The sequence below is a fragment of the Grampus griseus genome (assembly GCF_964374135.1).
Source record: "Grampus griseus genome assembly, chromosome: 7".
In the NCBI taxonomy this organism is placed as follows: Eukaryota; Metazoa; Chordata; class Mammalia; order Artiodactyla; family Delphinidae; genus Grampus; species Grampus griseus.
In genome coordinates, this window is record NC_139001.1 from 18,932,798 (window position 1) to 18,954,002 (window position 21,205).

A 21,205-nucleotide genomic window follows, 5' to 3' on the forward strand; every position below is an offset into this window, starting at 1 on the left:
TCTTTCGTCTCTCTCCAAAGAAAAAATCACCTTTCTTTCTCATCATCCACAACTTTACACAAGTGGCTTCCTTCCCTCACCTGACACGAGTGTGCCTAGGAATGAGGCAAGTCTGGGTGTGGCAGAGAAACCAGCTAATACCTTCCTCCTCATCAACCAATTCTGAATGGTCAAAGACCATTTGAGAAGCATATTTTACATCTACTGCTCCCTCACCAATTCTCAGCTGCCCCGGATGTGGTCTGCTTTTCACAGTTAAATGTGACAAGTTCAGGTAAGAGCAGAGATTTCTCCTGCTGACCTCTGGAGTGCATCCTGGAGCTGAGACAGTAATTTCGTCTCTTCAAGTGTCTTGCCAACTATATAGGCTTAAATTCCAACCAACGTGTTGGTGGGAAAGAGAAGAAACAAGATGGAACTAGACACCAACATTCTTTATATTTAAGGTGACTTTATTTCCAGCAGCCACAATGGGACAGGAAAGGTCAGGGAGTAGAATACAGAGGCGAGAAGAGGAGAGAAACTTTCTTTATTCCAAATCCCAGCCTTCAGTTTGAGCTGATTTGGGGGAAGGAGAACGTGTCTCTTACATTTCCTCATTGAATCTTTCCTCTAAAGCAAAACCTCTGAACCAGCCTGTAGTTCTGGGTTCTCAACAGTCAGTTTAGTATGGTCTCTTGCTTTCTAAGCCAAATTCACAAAATATTCTGCAGTTTTCACACCTGCAGGGAAAGGTGGGTCTGCTTTCACGACAGCATCCAGGGGAAAAATAATACAAGACCCTTTTATAAGAAGTCATTCATCTGGGATAATTCTAAATGAAATCCTGGCATCTTCATCAAGTGTTTTCAGAGTGGCTAGAGGGAAGGAATTAGCAGAGAATTTTTTTGCTCAAGTTTCATTTGAGACACAGTCAATGGGAAGAGGACTTTGTATTTTGATAGGAGAATTCCTGTCTACAGCTACAGGAACTGTTGGTGTTGTCTACCAACAAAAAGCCTGCAGAAGCCACATGATGTCGCCCTCTTTTCCTGAAAAGGCTGACCTATGTGGATTCTTTCTCAAGGAGAGTACCAAAAAATCACTGCCAATATTCAAAATGATAGTGGGCAAAAGACAGCATAAGGGCTAAAACCAGATATGATGCCAGTAACCGCAAATTAAGGTAACAGAAAATGGACCTCCACCAAGTCCAAACTATGGAAATACTGTGCGGGGGACAGTTATACTCTGCACTTATGGTAGAGAAGCACACACAAAGGGAAGGGTCAAATCCTGCCAGTGATTTTTTAAGACCACACACCTGAGTGTGTGTCATGTACACTCAACAGACTCACGTCCCAGTTCACGTAGTCGTGTTTCAGGAATCTACATCTTTCCCCACCGATGCAGCACAACAGATTCACCAAAGTGATGGCAAAAAGGGCTAAGGAAACAAGATTTCAGGCTGGTGCTCCCTGAATATCACCCAACTTGTGGCTCGTCACGTGCATCCTCCTATCTCAGACCTTCATGTCTCTACAAGTATCGCTCCCTAGAAGCCTTTCCTTCTCTTCCACCAGACAAAAAATAAACAGCTCAAATATCACTTTCACCAGGCAGCCTTTCTGGACTCCCCAGTTCAAATAGGATGCCTCATCTCTGTGCTCGCCACCATCACTGTCTGTATTACACTGAGCTTTAATAATGGACTACTCATCTGACTAGGAGCAAGGAGCATGTTGTCCTTCCCCTGATGTCCCCAATATAGGGTCTCACCCACAATAAGTGCTCAATATTCTGTTGAATAAATAAACTGAAAAAAACACAGTAAATAAAGGGGAAATACACTAGAACTGATGAATGCTAGTTTGGGCACCTAATAAATACCAGGTACTACGCTCATCAAATCCTCACAAACACCCTATGTTCAATTTGCTGATGATGAATCCAAGACTCAGTAAAGCTAAGTAACTTTTCTATAATTAAACAACCAACAAGGAGTGGCTAGATTAAAACCTGAGTTTGACTCCATGCTGCCTCTTAAATAGAAATGAAACACACACCTAGGCCCTGTTCCCTCACTTATCCCTAACCTTCAGGTACAAGACAAAAGGCAGGTTGGAAACACTCCTCCACTGTTTATACTGAGCCCCCTTTGCAGGTGAAGTGCCCAAGAGCACACCACTGCATCCTCATCTGCACCGCGGGCAAGCCCACTTTCCCTCATAGACATGGGTACCCACTGCACACCTCGGGGCTGGGTGAAGAGAACCCTCCTCTCTGCACACACTGCTCAATGTCTGCTTCTCTGCAGCCCTCCACACGAATCCTCGGTGCCAGGAACACTGGACACAAGTGGCCCGGCATCTAGCTGGCTTCACTTTTAATCCAAATGAGGAAGAGGAAGGCGAAGGATATACTCCCACCCTCTTCAGAAGCTGCGGGTGGCCTGCTGGGCTAGTGCCAGAGTAAAGTGGATTCTCTTCTCTGTGACTAACAGGATTCTAGATCTTGTATGTGTCTGCAAGGGCCATTTCCCACAGGGCATTTGTTTTTCCTTGTCTGACTTATCTTACTTAGCATAATACCCTCTAGATCCATCCATGTTTTTTTTGCTTTTTTTAAAAAAATATTTATTTATTTATTTAGGCTGCCCTGGGTGTTAGTTGCGGCACGCGGGATCTTCGTTGCAGCATGTGGGCTTCTTAGTTGTGGCATGCATGTGGGATCTACTTCCCCAACCAGGGATTGAACCCGGGCCGCCTGCATTGGGAGCATGGAGTCTTACCCACTGGACCACCAGGGAAGTCCCCCACCCATGTTTTTGCAAATGGCAAGATTTCTCTTTTTATGGCCAAGTAACATTCCACTGTATATATGTGCCACATCTTCTGTGTCCATTCATCTATCACTGGACACTTGGGTTGCTTCCATAACTTGGCTATCGTAAATAGTGCTGCAGTGAACACTGGGGTGCTACCAGCATCTCCTTGTTGCTGCTACTTTACTCAGTGTAGGAACTCTGCCACAGCCACACCCAATTGCTTCAACAGTGCCTTTTCCTCCAGAGGTCCGCTCCAAAATCCTCCACAGCTCCTCTCTTTTATCCTCTCTCCCACATCAAACCAATCTGCTCTCACCACTTCAACTATTACCTGCAGGAGACGAGTCACTTTTCAGACCCGACTTCTCTCAAGCTCTGTGTCCTCATCGCCAACTGTCTTCTCCACCTTTTCCACAGGCAAGTCCAACCACTTCAGCCCAGCTTGTCAGAACAGCTCTGCACTCTTTTTTTTGGCCGCGCCTTACGGCTTACAGCATCTCAGTTCCCCAACCAGGAACTGAACCCGGACCCCGGCAGTGAAAGTGCCAAGTCCTAACCACTGAACCTCCAGGGAATTCCCTAGCTCTGCACTCTTGACGTTCCAATTTCTTTCAGTGGAAATTTCTTTCCCTCAGTTACCTAAGAGGAAAACTTAAGTCACTTCTGATTTCTTCCTTTCTCTTAATCTCCAAAGCCAAACCAGTCACAAAACCTAAGAGATTCTTTCTTCATAGCACGCCCCCTCCTTTCATTTCAACCGCCATCCCAGATCCGGACTGCTGCAACAGCTTCCACACTGAAGTTTGTGTCTCCAGGGTCTGCCCTTCCTAATTCCATTCTGCAGGCAACCTCCAGGTTAACTTTGCTTAAATGTTACTTGATCAGTTACCTTTCCAAAAATTTTCCATGAGTCCTTCTTTAATATCACAGTAGCCCACCAACGACCTGCATCAGAATAACCTGGGGTACAGATTCCTGAGCCCCACTTTCAGAGAGGATTCAGTGGGTCTGAGGTAGGGCCAGGGATCTGTATTTTAAACAAGCCTTCTACATGATTCTCATGTAAGTCAATAAATAAATTCCAGACTTCTTAGCCTGAGTTTTTTTTTGCGGTACGCGGGCCTCTCACTGTTGTGGCCTCTCCCATTGCGGAGCACAGGCTCCGGACGCGCAGGCTCAGCGGCCATGGCCCACAGGCCCAGCCGCTCCGCAGCATGTGGGATCCTCCCGGACCGGGGCACGAACCCGTGTCCCCCGCATCGGCAGGCGGACTCTCAACCACTGCGCCACCAGGGAAGCCCTGGCTTCAGTCTTTTTTTAAGGTGTATTTCCATTTCCTTCCACCTTTAACTCTGTTATATGACCTGTTCTGGTCTTGTACTAATCCTTTCAAACCGGTCTGCAGGCCCTTACTCCACTCAGCCTCTTCCTTCCGAATCCTTATCATATTATATTTACCTTTTCCAGGCCCAGCTCAAGCTCCATCCTACCCATGAATATCTGTTGTGTAATTTATTCCTCTAATTGGATACTTTGTAGAGGCTATCTTTTACCGGTGTTCTCTTCTCGTATGAATATGCCTCATAAGCTCCATGATGGTTTTTACAGGAAAATCTTGTGTTTCTGTAACAGATAAATGCACAGCTATGCGAGTAGAAGGAGGAAGATCACTGCCCTAGTCTGGCCTCCTCCTCAGCAATGCCACCCAAGCCTCCCCGCAAAACGTCATGAGATATTAAGGCTCCCTAGAACAAAGTTTAAAAATTAATTGACTTGAGGGTGATGAATATTTTCAATGTCAGTTATACCTCCACAAAGCTGTTAAAAAAGAAACAATTTTTTTTTCCCTTAAAGGGATAAGAAAGGAAGGTAAAGAACTGCTGAGCATTCTGAAGATAAACAAAATGGCCTCAAACATCCTTTTCTTTCTATTTGCATGACCGGCTCAGTCCAATTCCTAGTCCCTCACCCCCCTCACCAAGTGCAGGGCTGTTGCAGTAGCATCCTGCCTGACGTCCCTGGATCCAGCCTCTCTCCTTCTAAAGCATCCAGTCTCAGGAATCTCAACATCCTGCTTGGCCATCTTTAGACAGCATTCAGAAGCTGTCTATCTCATTCTGCCTTCCACTCACTGTGGGGTCATTTTGCCTCAAGTTTCCTCCTTAAGTGAGAGTGAATGACGAGCAGTCTATGCTAGAAAATCTATGACTGTTGTCTCAAACCATCAAGTCACCAGGGGCCAGGCCCAGAACAACTTGGACAAAGTATCTATTTCTGCAGAAAGCAATTATTCATTACACACTGACTGTATCACTCTCCTACATTACAGGAGTGTATGTGGCTCTTGGGATCTGAAGTTTCCTCTTCCTCCTCCATCTAAGTGTTTCCCTCAGTCACAGGGGAACTCAGGACATCGGAAACGGTTCAGAGTCTACAGTCATAAGATCTCTGATGAAATTACTTTAGTTGCTCAACAGTTATGTAAGAAGGTAGAACTGACTTGTCTGAAATCGAACAGAATGAGTATAGGAATCAGACCCATTTTCTCTTATGAGATAAATCCTAAACTATGTCTCCCTAAAGAAAGCTGGAGGAGCATGGAACTTTTTTAAGGTCCTGTTAAGAAAGGAAGGCCAATACCCCAACCCTAATGAGAAGGAAGGGTCACTACCACAAGTTGAGAAGGGCAGCTCTTGTAGAACACAGTTATGTCAGAGTAGTTAGTAAACCTCAGGAAAAAATACAGCTTACAGCAGCTAGAGCTGAGGGAGAGCCATCTGCAAATTACTAAAAAGTGAAAACAGCTGAAGGCTTAACATAATTAAGTGACTAGCTCTCCTGAAGCCTTGACCTTCAGCAGCTTCTGAAAGAAGCCTCAGGTGAGCTCTCTAAAGCAGTGGTCCTCGAAGTGTGGTCCCAGACCCTGAGGGAACCCTAAGACTCTTTCAGGGGTTCCACTAGCTGAAACTATTTTCATAACAAAACTAAGATGTGATTTGCCTTTTTTTTACTGTGCCAGCCTTTCCACTGATGGTGCAAGAGTAATGTGGGTCAAACTGCTGGTTCCTGAGTAGGAGTCGAGACAATGGCACCAAGCGAGATTCTTCACCACCACACACTCCTTCACTGCACAGTGAAAGAAGAAATGCTAGCTTTACTTAAGAATGTCCTTGATGATGCAATAAAAATGAAATCTCAATCCTCAAGTACATCTTTTTAATATTCTGTTACAAAATGAGAAGTACATATAAAATAGAAGACGATGGTTGTCTCTAAATAAAGCACTTGTTTGAATTGCAAAATTTCTCTGTGGAACATCATGTTTACTTGAAAGAATGAAGGACACAAAAGTGATGGTTATTCAGACGTTGATACTTGGCAGGCATTCTCTAGAAAATGAAACAGAGTAAGCCTGTCGCTTCAGGGAAAACAGCTGACAGTGTTTGTTGCCAATGATAAAATTTGAGCTTCCAAGAGAAAATTATAATTTTGGCAAAATTGTATCTGCCACCCTGAGCTTGACAGCTTCCCAATACTTAACCATCTTTCTGATGAGTGTGGTGATAATATATTGTTTTTTGATACTGTAAAATAAAATGTGGCAACATTTGTAAGATCTACATAACTCAATGAACCAGTGTTTTCTAAATATCTATCACACAATGTCAAAGAATCAGGCACGGGTGAAAGGTCCGGTCAAAGTCAGAGACAGACCAATGGATTCTAATGAAACAAAGTATGAAAAGCTCACTGATAACATTTCAGATTCCATTGCAGCTAAACTGCATAAAACCACCCCTTGTTAACTTCTGTGTAGTACCAAAGAAGAATATCTACTATTGTCTGAAAAGGCCACAGAAATATTCCTCCCTTTTCCTATTATCTATGTGAGGCTGGATTTTCGTCATCATTCAATCACAACAACATATCGAACCAACTGAATGCAGAAACAAATATGAGAATCCAGCTGTCTTCTATTAAGCCAGACAACGAGATTCTCAAAAACAATGCCACTCTTCTCACTAATATTTCTGAAACAACCGCATTTTGCATTTTTAAAAATGCTACTTATGTTTACTTGTAAGGGGTTTATTATAATTTCTAAATGAATTAATAAATAAATACTTCAATTTCTAGTATGGAGTAGATATATATCCCACATTAAAAAATACACTGAAGACCCCAAAGAGCTTTAAAAGTGCAGATAAGAGGGACTTTCCTGGTGGTCCAGTGGTAAAGAATCCTCCTTCCAATGCAGGGGACGTGGGTTCGATCCCTGGTCGGGGAACTAAGATCCCACATGCCATGGGGCAACTAAACCCGCACACTACAACTACTGAGCTCCCGCACCTCAACAAGAGAGCCCACATGCCACAAACTACAGAGCCCACACACCCTGGAGCCCACGTGCCACAACTAGAGAAGAGAAAACCCACACACCACGCACCACAATGAAAGATCCCGCATGCCTCAGTGAAGATCCCGCGGGCCGCAAGTAAGACCTGAAGCAGCCAAAAATAAATAAATTAATTTAAAAAAAAAACTGCAAATAATGAGAACCTCTGGTCTAGAATAGCACTGCCTGTCCAGGATGTCCAAGAGGCTCCCAAGGCAAGGTCCTTTGTATTTCAGGGCCTAACAGAAATTAGCACTCTCAGTATTTGTTCCAAAAATACCAGGTCTGGCTTCCCAGTTCTGCCAGAAGAGAGGATGAGAAGTTCTGGGCATTAAAGAAAAGTTTTCTCTGCATTTCACCAACAGATCAAAGCATCTGATTGCATGCTAAAATACAGGAAGCCTATGACCAGACAATTCCAAGGTCATAGAAGGAATCTAGCAGGAAAGCTACACTCAACTCCACATCATGAGTGCCAGACCCTGAAGTTAAAGGTTCATCTAAGTTTTGCAGGTGAGAGCTGGGTGAAGCATTAAAAACAGTAGAAAACAGGATTGGTTCAAGATGGTGGAGCAGAAGGACGTGCACTCACTCCCTCTTGCGAGAGCACCAGAATCACAACTAACTGCTGAACAATCATCGACAGAAACACCCTGGAACTCACCAAAAAAGATAACCCACATCCAAAGACAAAGGAGAAGCTGCAGTGAGACGGTAGGAGGGGCGCAATCACAATAAAATCAAATCCCATAACTGCTGGGTGGGTGACTCCCAAACTGGAGAACACTTATACCACAGAAGTCTACCCACTGGAGTGAAGGTTCTGAGCCCCACGTCAGTCTTCCCAACCTGGAGGTCCGGCAACGGGAGGCGGAATTCCCAGAGAATCAGACTTTGAAGGCTAGCGGGATTTGATTGCAGGACTTTGACAGGACTTGGGGAAACAGAGACTCCACTCTTGGAGGGCACACACAAAGTAGTGTGTGCATCAGGACCCAGGGGAAAGGAGCAGTGACCCCATAGGAGACTGAACCAGACCTACCTGCTAGTGCTGGAGGGTCTTCTGCAGAGGCCAGGGGTGGCTGTGGTTCACCATGGGGACAAGGACACTGGCAGCAGAAGTTCTGGGAAGGACTCCTTGGCGTGAGCCCTCCTGGAGTCCACCATTAGCCCCACCAAAGAGCCTGTAGGCTCCAGTGCTGGGTCGCCTCAGGCCAAACAACCAACAGGGAGGGAACTCAGCCCCACCCATCAGTACAGAAGCGGATTAAAGTTTTACTGAGCTCTGCCCACCAGAGCAACAGTCAGCTCTACCCACCACCAGTCCCTCCTCTTAGATAGCTTCATCCACCAGAGGGCAGACAGCAGAAGCAGGAAGAACAACAATCCTGCAGCCTGTGGAACGAAAACCACATTCACAGAAAGACAGACAAAATGAAAAGGCAGAGGACTATGTACCAGATGAAGGAACAAGATAAAACTCCAGAAAAACAACTAAATGAAGCTGAGATAGGCAACCTTCCAGAAAAAGAATTCAGAATAATGATAGTGAAGATGATCCAGGACCTCGGAAAAAGAATGGAGGCTAAGATAGAGAAGATGCAAGAAATGTTTAACAAAGACCTAGAAGAACTAAAGAACAAACACCTAGGAGGGACCTTCAAGATGGCGGAGGAGTGAGATGTGGAGATCACCTTCATCCCTACAAATACATGAAAAATACATCTACATGAGGAACAACTCCTACAGAACACCTACTGAACGCTGGCAGAAGACCTCAGACTTCCCAAAAGGCAAGAAAATCCCCATGTACCTGGGTAGGGCAAAAGAAAAAACAGAGACAAAGAATAGGGGTGGGACCTGCACCTCTGGGAGAGAGCTGTGAAGGAGGAAAGGTTTCCACACACTAGGAAGCCCCTTTGCGGGCGGAGACTGCGGGTGGCGGAGGGGGAAGCTTTGGAGCCACGGAGGAGAGCGCAGCAACAGGGGTGCACAGGGCAAAGTGGAGAGATTCCCACACAGAGGACTGGTGCCGACCAGCACTCACCAGCCCAAGATGCTTGTCTGCTCACCCGCCGGGGCGGGTAAGGCCTGGGAGCTGAGGCTCGGGCTTCGGAGGTCAGACCCCAGGGAGAGGACTGGGGTTGGCTGCGTGAACACAGCCTGCAGGGGGTTAGTGCGCCATGGCTAGCCGGGAGGGAGTCCGGGAAAAAGTCTGGACCTGTCTAAGAGGCAAGAGACCACTGTTTCAGGGTGCACAAGGAGAGGGGATTCCTTCCCTGTCTGCCCACAGAAGGCAGAGCACCGCCTAAACAAGCTCAAGAGAAGGGTACAAGCCGCGACCATCAGCTCGGACACCAGAGATGGGCATGAAACGCTAATGCTGCTGCTGCAGCCACCAAGAATCCTGTGTGCAAGCACACGTCACTATCCACACACACCCCCAACCCCCCAGGAGCCTGTGCAGCCCGCCACTGCCAGGGTCCCGTGATCCAGGGACAACTTCCCAGGAGAACACACGGCACATCAGGCCCCTGCAACATCATGCTGGCCTCTGCCGCTGCAGGCTCACCCGGCATTCCAATTATAACTACCGTACCCCTCCCTCCCCCCAGCGTGAGTGAGCCAGAGGCCCCTAATCAGTCGCTGCTTTAACTCCGTGCTGTCTGGGTGGGAGCAGAAGCCTGAGGGAGACCTACATACAGAGGCGGGGCCAAATCCAAAGCTGAACCCCAGGAGCTGTGCAAACAAAGATGAGAAAGGGAAATTTCTCCCAGCACCCTCAGGAGCAGTGGATTAAATCCTCACAATCAACTTGAGGTGCCCTGGATCTGTGGAATACCTGAATAGACAACGAATCAACCCAAAATTGAGGCAGTGGACTTTGGGAGCAACTGGAGACTTGCGGTTTGCCGTCTGCCACCAACTTGTTTCTGATTTTTATGTCTACCTTAGTATAGTTTTTAGCACTTGTATCACTAGTGGATTTGTTTATTGGTTTGGTTGCTCTCTCTTTTTTTTTAAATTACGTTTTTATTGTAATAATTTTTTTTTTTCTTTTTGCGGTACGCGGGCCTCTCGTTGTGGCCTCTCCCGTTGTGGAGCACAGGCTCCGGATGCGCAGGCTCAGCGGCCATGGCTCACGGACCCAGCCGCTCAGCGGCATGTGGGATCTTCCCAGACCGGGGCACGAACCCATGTCCCCTGCATCAGCAGGCAGACTCTCAACCACTGCGCCACCAGGGAAGCCGTATTGTAATAATTTTAAAAATATTTTTATTTTATTTTTATTTATATTTATTTTTCTTTCTTTCTTTTTTTTCTTCCCGAGCCGTGTGGCTGACAGGGTCTTGGTGCTCTGGCCTGATGTCAGGCCTGAGCCTCTGAGGTGGGAGAGCCGAGTTCAGGACATTGGACCACCAGAGACCTCCCAGCCGCATGTAATATCAATCAGCGAGAGCTCTCCCAGAGACCTCTGTCTCAACACTAAGACCCAGCTCCACCCAATGGCCAGCAAGCTCCAGTGCTGGATGCTCCAGGCCAAACAACTAGCAACACAGGAACACAACCCCACCCATTAGCAGAGGCTGCCTAAAATCATACTAAGTTCACAGACACACCGAAACACAGCACTGGATGCAGCCCCACCCACCAGAAAGACAAGATCCAGCCCCACCCACCAGAACACAGGCACCAGTCCCCTCCACCAGGAAGCCTACACAAGCCGCTAAACTAACCCTACCCACTGGGGGCAGACACCAAAAACAATGGGAACTACAAACCTGCAGCCTGCAAAAAGGAGACCCCAAACACAGTGTATTCAGCAAGAGAAGACAGAGAAATATGCAGCAGATGAAGGAGCAAGGTAAAAACCCACCAGACCGGCCTTCGCTGGTGGTGCAGTGGTTGAGAGTCTGCCTGCCGCTGCAGGAGACACAGGTTCGTGCCCCGGTCTGGGAAGATCCCACATGCCGCGGAGTGGCTAGGCCCATGAGCCATGGCCGCTGAGCCTGCACGTCCGGAGCCTGTGCTCCGCAACGGGAGAGGCCACAACAGTGAGAGGCCAGTGTACCGCAAAAAGAAACAAAACAAAACAAACAAACAAAAAACCCACCAGACCAAACAAATGAAGAGGAAATAGGCAGTCTACCTGAAAAAGAATTCAGAGTAATGATAGTAAAAATGATCCAAAATCTTGAAAACAGAATGGAGAAAATACAAGAAACATTTAACAAGAGCCTAGCAGAACTACAGAGCAAACAAACTGATGAACAACACAATAAATGAAATTAAAAATTCTCTAGAAGCAATCAATAGCAGAATAACTGAGGCAGATTAGTGACAGAAGAACAGATAAGTGACCTGGAGATAAAAAGTGGAAATAACTACCACAGAGCAGAATAAAGAAAAAAGAATGAAAAGAATTGAGGACAGCCTCAGAGACCTCTGGGCCAACATTAAATGCACCAACATTCAAATTATGGGGGTACCAGAAGAAGAAGAGAAAAAAAAAGGCTCTGAGAAAATATCTGAAGAGATTATAGTTGAAAACTTCCCTAACATGGGAAAGGAAATATTCAATCAAGTCCAGGAAGTGCAGAGAGTCCCACACAGGATAAATCCAAGGAGAAACACGCCAAGACACATATTAATCAAACTATCAAAAATTAAAACAAAGAAAAGATATTAAAAGCAGCAAGGGAAAAGCAACAAATAACATACAAGGGAATACCCATAAGGTTAACAGCTGATCTTTCAGCAGAAACTCTGCAAGCTAGAAGGGAGTAGCAGGACATATTTAAAGTGATGAAGGGGAAAAAACTACAAACAAGATTACTCTACCCAGCAAGGAGCTCATTAAGATTCCATGGAGAAATTAAAACCTTTACAGACAAACAAAAGTTAAGAGAATCCAGCACCACCAAACCACCTTTACAACAAATGCTAAAGGAACTTCTCTAGGCAGGAAACACAAGAGAAGGAAAAGACCTATGATAACAAACACAAAACAATTAAGAAAATGGTATTAGGAGCATACATATTGATAAATACCTTAAATGTAAATGGATTAAATGCTCCAACCAAAAGACACAGACTGGCTGAATGGATACAAAAACAAGACCCGTATATATGCTGTCTACAAGAGACCCACTTCAGGCCTAGGGACACATACAGACTGAAAGTCAGGGGATGGAAAAAGATACTCCATGCAAATGGAAATCAAAAGAAAGCTGGAGTAGCAATTCTCATATCAGACAAAATAGACTTTAAAATAAAGACTACTACAAGAGACAAAGAAGGACACTACATAATGATCAAAGGATCAATCAAAGAAGAAGACATAACTATTGTAAATATTTATGGAGCACCTCAAAACATAAGGCAAATGCTAACAGCCATAAAAGGGGAAATTGACAGTAACACAAGTGGGGACTTTAACACCCCACTTTCACCAATGGACAGATCATCCAAAATGAAAATAAATAAGGAAACACAAGCTTTAAATGACACAATAAACAAAATGGACTTAATTGATATTTATATGACATTGCATCCAAAACCAACAGAATACACTTTCTTCTCAAGTGCTCATGGAACATTCTCCAAGATAGATCATATCTTGGGTCACAAATCAAGCCTTGGTAAATTTAAGAAAACTGAAATCGTATCAAGTATCTTTTCCAACCACAACACTATGAGACTAGATAACAATTACAGGGAAATATCTGTAAAAAATACAAACACGTGGAAGTTAAGCAATACACTACTAAATAACCAAGAGATCACTGAAAATACCAAAGAGGAAATCAAAAAAAACCTAGGAACAAATGACAATGAAAACATGATGACCCAAAACCTATGGGATGCAGCAAAAGCAATTCTAAAAGGGAATTTTATAGCAATACAATCCTACCTAAAGAAACAAGAAACATCTCAAATAAACAACCTAACCGTACACCTAAAGCAATTAGAGAAAGAAAAAAAAAAAACCCTCAAAGTTAGCAGAAGGAAAGAAATCATAAAGATCAGATCAGAAATAAATGAAAAAGAAATGAAGGAAACAATAGCCAAAATCAATAAAACTAAAAGCTGCTTCTTTGAGAAAATAAACAAAATTGATAATCCATTAGCCGGAGTCATTGAGGAAAAAAAGGGAGAAGACTCAAATCAACAGAATTAGAAATGAAAAAGGAGAAGTAACGACTGAGTGCAGAAACACAAAGAATCATGAGAGATTACTACAAGCAACTCTATGCAAATAAAATGGACAACGTGGAAGAAATGGACAAGTTCTTAGAAAAGCACAATCTTCCAAGACTGAACCAGGAAGAAATAGAAAATATAAACAGACCAATCACAAGCACTGAAATTGAAACTGTGATTAAAAATTTTCCAACAGGGCCTTCCCTGGTGGCACAGTGGTTGGGAGTCCACCTGCTGATGCAGAGGACACGGGTTCGTGCCCCGGTCCGGGAAGATCCCGCATGCCACGGAGCGGCTGAGCCCGTGAGCCATGGCCACTGAGCCTGTGCATCCAGAGCGTGTGCTCCGCAACGGGAGAGGCCACAACAGTGAGAGGCCCACGTACCACAAAAAAAAAAAAAAAAATTCCCAACCAACAAAAGCCCAGGACCAGATGGCTTCACAGGCGAATGCTATCAAACACTTAGAGAAGAGCTAACACCTGTCCTCAAACTCTTCCAAAATATAGCAGAGGGAGGATAACTCCCAAACTCATTCTACGAGGCCACCATCATCCTGATACCAAAACCAGACAAAGATGTCACAAAAAGAGAAAACTACAGACCAATATCACTGATGAAAGTAGATACAAAAATCCTCAACAAAATACTAGCAAACAGAATCCAACAACACATTAAAAGGATCATACACCATGATCAAATGGGATTTATCCCAGGGATGCAAGGATTCTTCAATATACGCAAATCAATCAATGGGATACAGCATATAAACAAATTGAAGAAGAAAAACCATATGATCAGCTCAATAGATGCAGAAAAAGCTTTTGACAAAATTCAACACCCATTTATGATAAAAACTCTCCAGAAAGTGGGCACAGAGGGAACCTATCTCAACATAATAAAGGCCATATATGACAAACCCACAGCAAACATCATTCTCAATGGTGAAAAACTGAAAGCATTTCCTCTAAGATCAGGAACAAGACAAGGATGTCCACTCTCACCACTATTATTCAACATAGTTTTGCAAGTCCTAGCCTTGGCAATCAGAGAGGAAAAAGAAATAAAAGAAATAGAAATTGGAAAAGAAGTAAAACTGCCACTGTTTGTAGATGACATACTATACATAGATAATCCTAAAGATGCCACTAGAAAACTACTAGAGCTAATCAATGAATTTGGTAAAGTTGCAGGATACAAAATTAACGCACAGAAATCTCTTGCATTCCTATATACTAACAACAAAAGATCAGAAAGAGAAATTAAAGAAACAATCCCATTCACCATTGCAACAAAAAGAACAAAAACCTAGGAATAAACCTACCTAAGGACATAAAAGACCTGTACGCAGAAAACTATAAGACACTGATGAAAGAAATCAAAGATGACACAAACAGATGGAGAGAATACTATGTTCTTGGATTAGAAGAATCAATATTGTGAAAATGACTGTACTTCCCAAAGCAATCTACAGATTCAATGCAATCCCTATCAAATTACCAACAGCATTTTTTGCAGAACTATAACAAAAAATCTTAAATTTGTATGGAGACACAAATGACCCCAAATAGCCAAAGCTATCTTGAGGGAAAAAAACGGAGCTAGGGGGTTTCCCTGGTAGCGCAGTGGTTGAGAATCTGCCTGCTAGTGCACGGGACACAGGTTCGAGCCCTGGGCTGGGAGGATCCCACATGCTGCGGAGCAACTAGGCCTGTGAGCCACAACTACTGAGCTTGCGCGTCTGGAGCCTGTACTCCGCAACAAGAGAGGCTGCGATAGTGAGAGGCCCACGCACCACGATGAAGAGTGGCCCCCACTTGCCACAACTAAAGAAAGCCCTCACACAGAAACGAAGACCCAACACAGCCAAAAATTAATTAATTAATTAAATTTTTAAAAATGGAGCTAGAGGCATCAAACTCCTTGACTTCAGATTATACTGCAAAGCTACAGTAATCAAGACAATATGGTACTGGCACAAAAAAAAGAAATATAGGTCAACAGAACAGGATAGAAAGCCCAGAGGTAAACCCACGCGCCTATGGTCAACTAATCTATGACAAAGGAGGCAAGGATATACAATGGAGAAAAAACAGTCTCTTCAATAAATGGTGCTGGGAAAACTGGACAACTACATGTAAAAGAAAGAAATTAGAACACTCCGTAACACCACACACAAAAATAAACTCAAAATGGATTAAAGAGCTAAATGTAAGACTAGACATTATAAAACTCTTAGAGGAAAACATCAGAAGAACACTCTTTGACATAAATCACAGCAAGATCTTTTTTGATCCACCTCCTAGAGTAATGGAAATAAAAACAAAAATAAACAAATGGGAACTAATGAAACTCAAAAGATTTTGCACAGCAAAGGAAACGATAAACAAGATGAAAAGACAACTCTCAGAATGGGAGAAAATATTTGCAAATGAAGCAACTGACAAAGGATTAATCTCCAAAATTTACAAGCAGCTCATGCAGCTCAATCTCAAGAAAACAAACAACCCAATCCAAAAATGGGCAGAAGATCTAAATAGACATTTCGCCAAAGAAGACATACAGATGGCCAACAAACACATGAAAAGATGCTCAACATCCCTAATTATTAGAGAAATGCAAATCAAAACTACAGTGAGGTATCACCTCACACCAGTTAGAATAGGCACCATCAGAAAATCTACAAACAATAAATGCTGGAGAGGGTGTGGAGAAAAGGGAACCCTCTTGCACTGTTGGTGGGAATGTAAATTGATACAGCCACTATGGAGAACAGTATGGAAGTTCCTTAAAAAACTAAAAATAGAATTACCATACGACCCAGCAATCCCACCACTGGGCATATACCCAGAGAAAACAATAATTCAAAAAGACACATGCACCCCAATGTTCACTGCAACATTATTTACAATATCCAGGTCATGGAAGCAACCTAAATGCCCATCGACAGATGAATGGATAAAGAAGATGTGGTACATATATGCGATGGAATATTACTCAGCCATGAAAAGGAATGAAATTGGGTCATTTGTAGAAACGTGGATGGACCTAGAGGCTGTCATACAGAGTGAAGTAAGTCAGAAAGAGAAAAACAAATATCGTATATTAACGCATATATGTGCAATCTGGAAAAATGGTACAGACGAACCAGTCTGCAAGGGAGAAACAGAAACACAGATGTAGAGAACAAAAGTGGACACCAAGGGGGGAAAAGCAGGGTATGGGAGTGGGGCGGTGGTGGTGGGATGAACTGGGAGATTGGGATTGACATATATATACTAATATGTACAAAATGGATAACTACTGAGAACCTGCAGTATAAAAAATAAATAAATAGAATAAAATTTTAAAATAAATAAAAATAGTAGAAAACAGAGAAAAAAATAGTTTTTCAGCAAGGGATTTTTCATTTACATATTCATTTTTGGATTTGGTTATAAATATTCTGTCTCCCTTCTTCCGTCCCTTTTCCCCTACCTACTCTCTCAAAGTTGGTGCTCCTCTGTGCTCAGTCTTCTCACTCGGCCTGGCACATAGTAAGCACTCAATAAATGGCAGTTGCAACTATTAACACAAACTCTCCCAAAGCAAAGCAACCTCTTTTATCCCATGGCCTCAACCATCTCCTACATTCTCAACTTTCTTTCATCACTCAGACATGTCAGAACAACCTCCCAGGGCTTTCTTCCTTGATGTGCTGCAGGAACCTCAATTCAGCATGCCCAAACTCCTTTATCTTTCTCCTCAAAGCCCTCCTCCTAATAGTTCCTCCTGCATCACCACCCACTTAATCACTGAAGTCAGAAAACAAGGATCATTCCAGACTGCTCTTTGTCCCACTCCCTACATCTACTTTGCCACCAGGTTTTGTCCACTCTACCACTGTTAATCTCTCTCTAAACCCTCTCTCTCACTGCAACCACTATAAAGCCCTCATCCTCTCTAGTCTGGTCTCTAGTTTTCTCATTGGCCCCCTGCCTTCAGTCTAAAATCTTACTTATTCAAACTGCACACTGACACTACAGTAGTAATCTCAAGCACAAATCTGATGTTACCTTCCTGCTAATTACCTTTCCATGGTCTTCCTGCAATATACTCTTCCGATGATTTTACTCATGTATTCCCCTAGGAATTTTTAAAACCATGTATTCCGTGGGGAGTTCCTGGTGGCCTAGTGGTTAGGATTCCAGACTTTCACTGCCATGGCCCAGGTTCAATCCCTGGTTGGGGAACTGAGATCCTGCAAGCCATGCGGTAGAGCCAAAAAAAAAAAAAAAAAAAAATTAAACCCATGTATTCCTTGCACATCTTAAAGTTGAACTCTAAAATTTTTCATCACAAGTTTAAACAAGTTTATCCTTTTGTTAAGAGGAGGTAGAAAATACTAAATATTTTATAGAAAGAACTAAGGTAAGGATTAACTGTAACTGAAATAAACATTTCATGACGATTTAATAAAATGAGTTTTAACTATTTGATTAACACATCTAAACTAAAAGAAATCTCTCTTAAAAAAATTTATGCAACTTCTATCCAATACAGGTTGAAAAATCTGTGGTCCCAAAAAACATTTTAGACACATTTAACTGTTGTGTTCTTTTTTTTTTTTTAATATTTATTTATTCATTTCACTGCACCGGGTCTTCATCGCTGCATGCAGGATCTTTTAGTTGCAGCATACAGGATCTAGTTCCCTGACCAGGGATCGAACTTGGGCCCCCTGCATTGGGAGGGTGGAGTCTTAACCACTGGACCACCAGGGAAGTCTCCAACTGTTGTGTTCTTCTGAATTCAGAATATCCCAACAAGGAACAAGCTTCACTCTAACAGCAGTGTGTATTACACAGGGGAAGACAGGAAGACTTCTAGGGTTTGTTTGTTTGTTTGTTTTTTCTAGGTGATCTCATCTGTATGACCCTATTAGGAAATTTATTCATGAATTCAATAGTTATGTCCCGAACAGAAGGGTAGAATAGTACAATGATTAGAGTATAGATGCTGCAGTCTCAGGCTTTCCGGGTTTGGATCCACTTAGTGGCCCTCAGACTTTGGGCAAGTCAATTTTTTCCCATATGGCTCAGTTTTCTTACCAAATCTGGCTTCACTCGGTGAGTCAGGGGTAAGGGAGAGCCACACAGAGTACAAGGTGGTGAGTACCGTGGACAGCCAGGACTGCTGGACCTCCCGGCTTCTGGGAATGCGGTGAATATAGTATTCGGAAAACGTAGCACTGGAGTTTCTATCAGCTCGATTTACTTCAAAAGAATTTATTTTACGGGCACTCATTTCATCAGTGTCAGCAATGATATAATGTCTAGGAGAGTAGGCATCGTACAAGTTCTCGAGCAGCCTCAGGATCTCAGTGGTATGCCCACCGGACCCAGCCACCACCAAGAGGCTGAGAGACCGACGGAGCACAGCGGCGCGGGGACGCAGCACTACCCATAGCCGCACTGCCAGCAGCACGGCCACGGCTCCTGCCGCCGCCGCGAGGATAAGGGTGCCACCCATTCAAACAGAAGACGCATGCGTGCTATCCCCCGGCGCCGGCCGCTGGAGCCCTTCTAGGTTTTTGAGGTAACTTAATCAAACACCAAAGAAGGCCCCCCTGAAATTAATATTTCCAAAATATTCCGTTTGCCAACCTGAGGTTTTTATACTCAGAAAAATATGCTATAGTAAAATTTGAGAGCGTGAGAGATATGACACTCTCCACCCCTTTTTTGTAAGGTCAGTTTTAGAAGCGTTCATTTGGAAGCTGAGGATCTGGGAACTGATTCTTCTAAAACTATATGTGCATATCTATCCCTTGGAAGTCTCAGGCCCCTGAATATCCTGCTTGAAAACCACTGCTCTGGAGGATGTAGTTCTAACTCCTCAGCAAAACATCCAAAGCCCTTTGTGATCTAACCCCTATTAATTTCCCTATTCCTATTTGTCCCGGGCTGGTTCCCTCCAAACACAGCTTAGGTCTATCCGACTGTTTCCAGTTCTCTTTTCAGGCCTTTACTAAAGCTACTTTAGTATCTTTACTAAAGCTACTTTGTATCTGGAATGTCCTCTCACCTCTTTATTCCCAGAAAACACTTGATACATTTTTCAATGCTCCATTCAGCCCAATTAATAAGCAGCTGGTAACTTTACGGGCACCAAGTGAGTGGTTTTTATGCAAAAAATGCCTCAGTATTTATTGCAAGAAATTAAGGATGGGATAGAACACTGTCCCAACGGGTCTCCCGGCTACTCGTTGACTGGCTAAATCAACAAGTAATGACGTTAAGGAAGATGGGATCTGGAGTAACTGAGAGAGCAGGGATAACTCCCTAAGGAAGGAAGGATTAAAACATTTCCTAGATCCAGATTGGGAATGTGAAGACCAGGGAATGGGGATAATATAGTTTTCCAAGTAAATTTGGGTTAAATATCCTTCTAATGTTCTATCAGAACGCACACCACACATACGGCAAATGCTGTTTACCTGATTAAAATCTCCCCTAGACTATAAGCTCTGTGAAAACACGCCTGCCTTGCTCACCACTGTATCCGCCCCCCCGCCGGGGCTTCCACAGTGCCCTGGCTCACTAAATATTTGTCGATGTTTATTAAAAATTGTTGAATGATTAAATGAAGTAATGGATGTATGGATACATGAAGAATTTAATTCCACAGCATCTCGGATGCTGTTTGAATCTCTAGTTTAAGAAAGTATTTCTCTACAGATAGTGAAGATGGGGAAGTTAAAAAGTGGGTATCCATGTAAAATTCAGCCGTGAGGCCTGAGAAGAGCTTGGGCTTACACCCAAGCAGGGAGAATTTAAACTGCAGCGGAGCGGGAAAGACGAGGCACGGAGGCCCAGGGTGAGAGGATGCTGCAGGGTTCGGGGCACCCAAAGGCGGGGCGACTAAGTTCACTGGGCGTGGCGGGGAAGGGGGCGGAGGGGGGAGGGGGGAGGGGGGAGAAGGGTTCCGAAGAGGCGCGAAGTCCTGGCAGGGTGGGAGGACGCGGCCCCCTCTCCTCCCAGGGGATGGAGAGGTGGCGGGCAGGAAGCAGGGCTGGGACAGGAGCGGCCAGAGGGCTGGGGGCCGCGTGAAAGGACTCGGACAGAGGGAGGGGCGGGAGAGTCGGGGCGGCGGAGGGTCATTTTCCTGGCTCCACGGCCACACTCACCCAGCGGACTCAGCTTCGCCCCGGCTGGACGCCGGCTCCGGGCTGCTTCCTCCCTTGGCCTTCCGGGCGAGCGGGCGGCCTCAGGCGCCCCTAGCAACCACGCACGGCCACACGGCCCGCGCTATCAGCCGCCGGCGCCGCTGCCACCAGCCACGCACTGCGCGCGCCCCCAGCGGACGGACGGAGGGCCTGAAGGGGCGATCCCAGCGGGAGGGAGGCAGGCGCGCGGAATCTCGGGGATTGTGGAGTTTGGGAGGGCAGGCGGTCACAGGGCTCGCGCACACGCAATCGCTTCAACGGGGGGTGGGACTCGTCGAGTGGAATTCTGGGAGATGTAGTCTCAAGGTTAAATCTGTTAAAGGCTAAGCTCTGGCGCTCCAGGACCCCGCTATACCTTGATTCTACCTAACCCCTATGGACTCTTTCTTCGGCCGTGCCTTAATTCGCTCCTCTAAAATCAAAGAGCTCAGGCTTTATTAAAGGATTTTCTTGTAGTTCCTTCCAGTAAGCCTTTGAGTTTGACCCCAGGAAAAGATAGATCGCCAGATCCGCCATGCTTCCCTCTACCCACCTTCCCCTAACCCCACCCACCCAACAGGCTCCAATTACAACCACCTGCTTCCTGGGCTCCA

General features: G+C 44.5%; 1 protein-coding gene across 1 annotated transcript in view; it reads right to left on the reverse strand.

Moving 5' to 3' along the window:
- Positions 1-20,684, reverse strand: part of TTLL4 (tubulin tyrosine ligase like 4) — a 38,583-nt gene extending 17,899 nt beyond the window's left edge. Inside the window, exon 1 of the mRNA XM_082658417.1 lies at positions 20,574-20,684. The gene's annotated coding sequence lies outside the window, so the exon portion shown is untranslated. The remainder of the gene's footprint in view (positions 1-20,573) is intronic.
- Between the last annotated feature and the right edge of the window lie 521 nt (positions 20,685-21,205).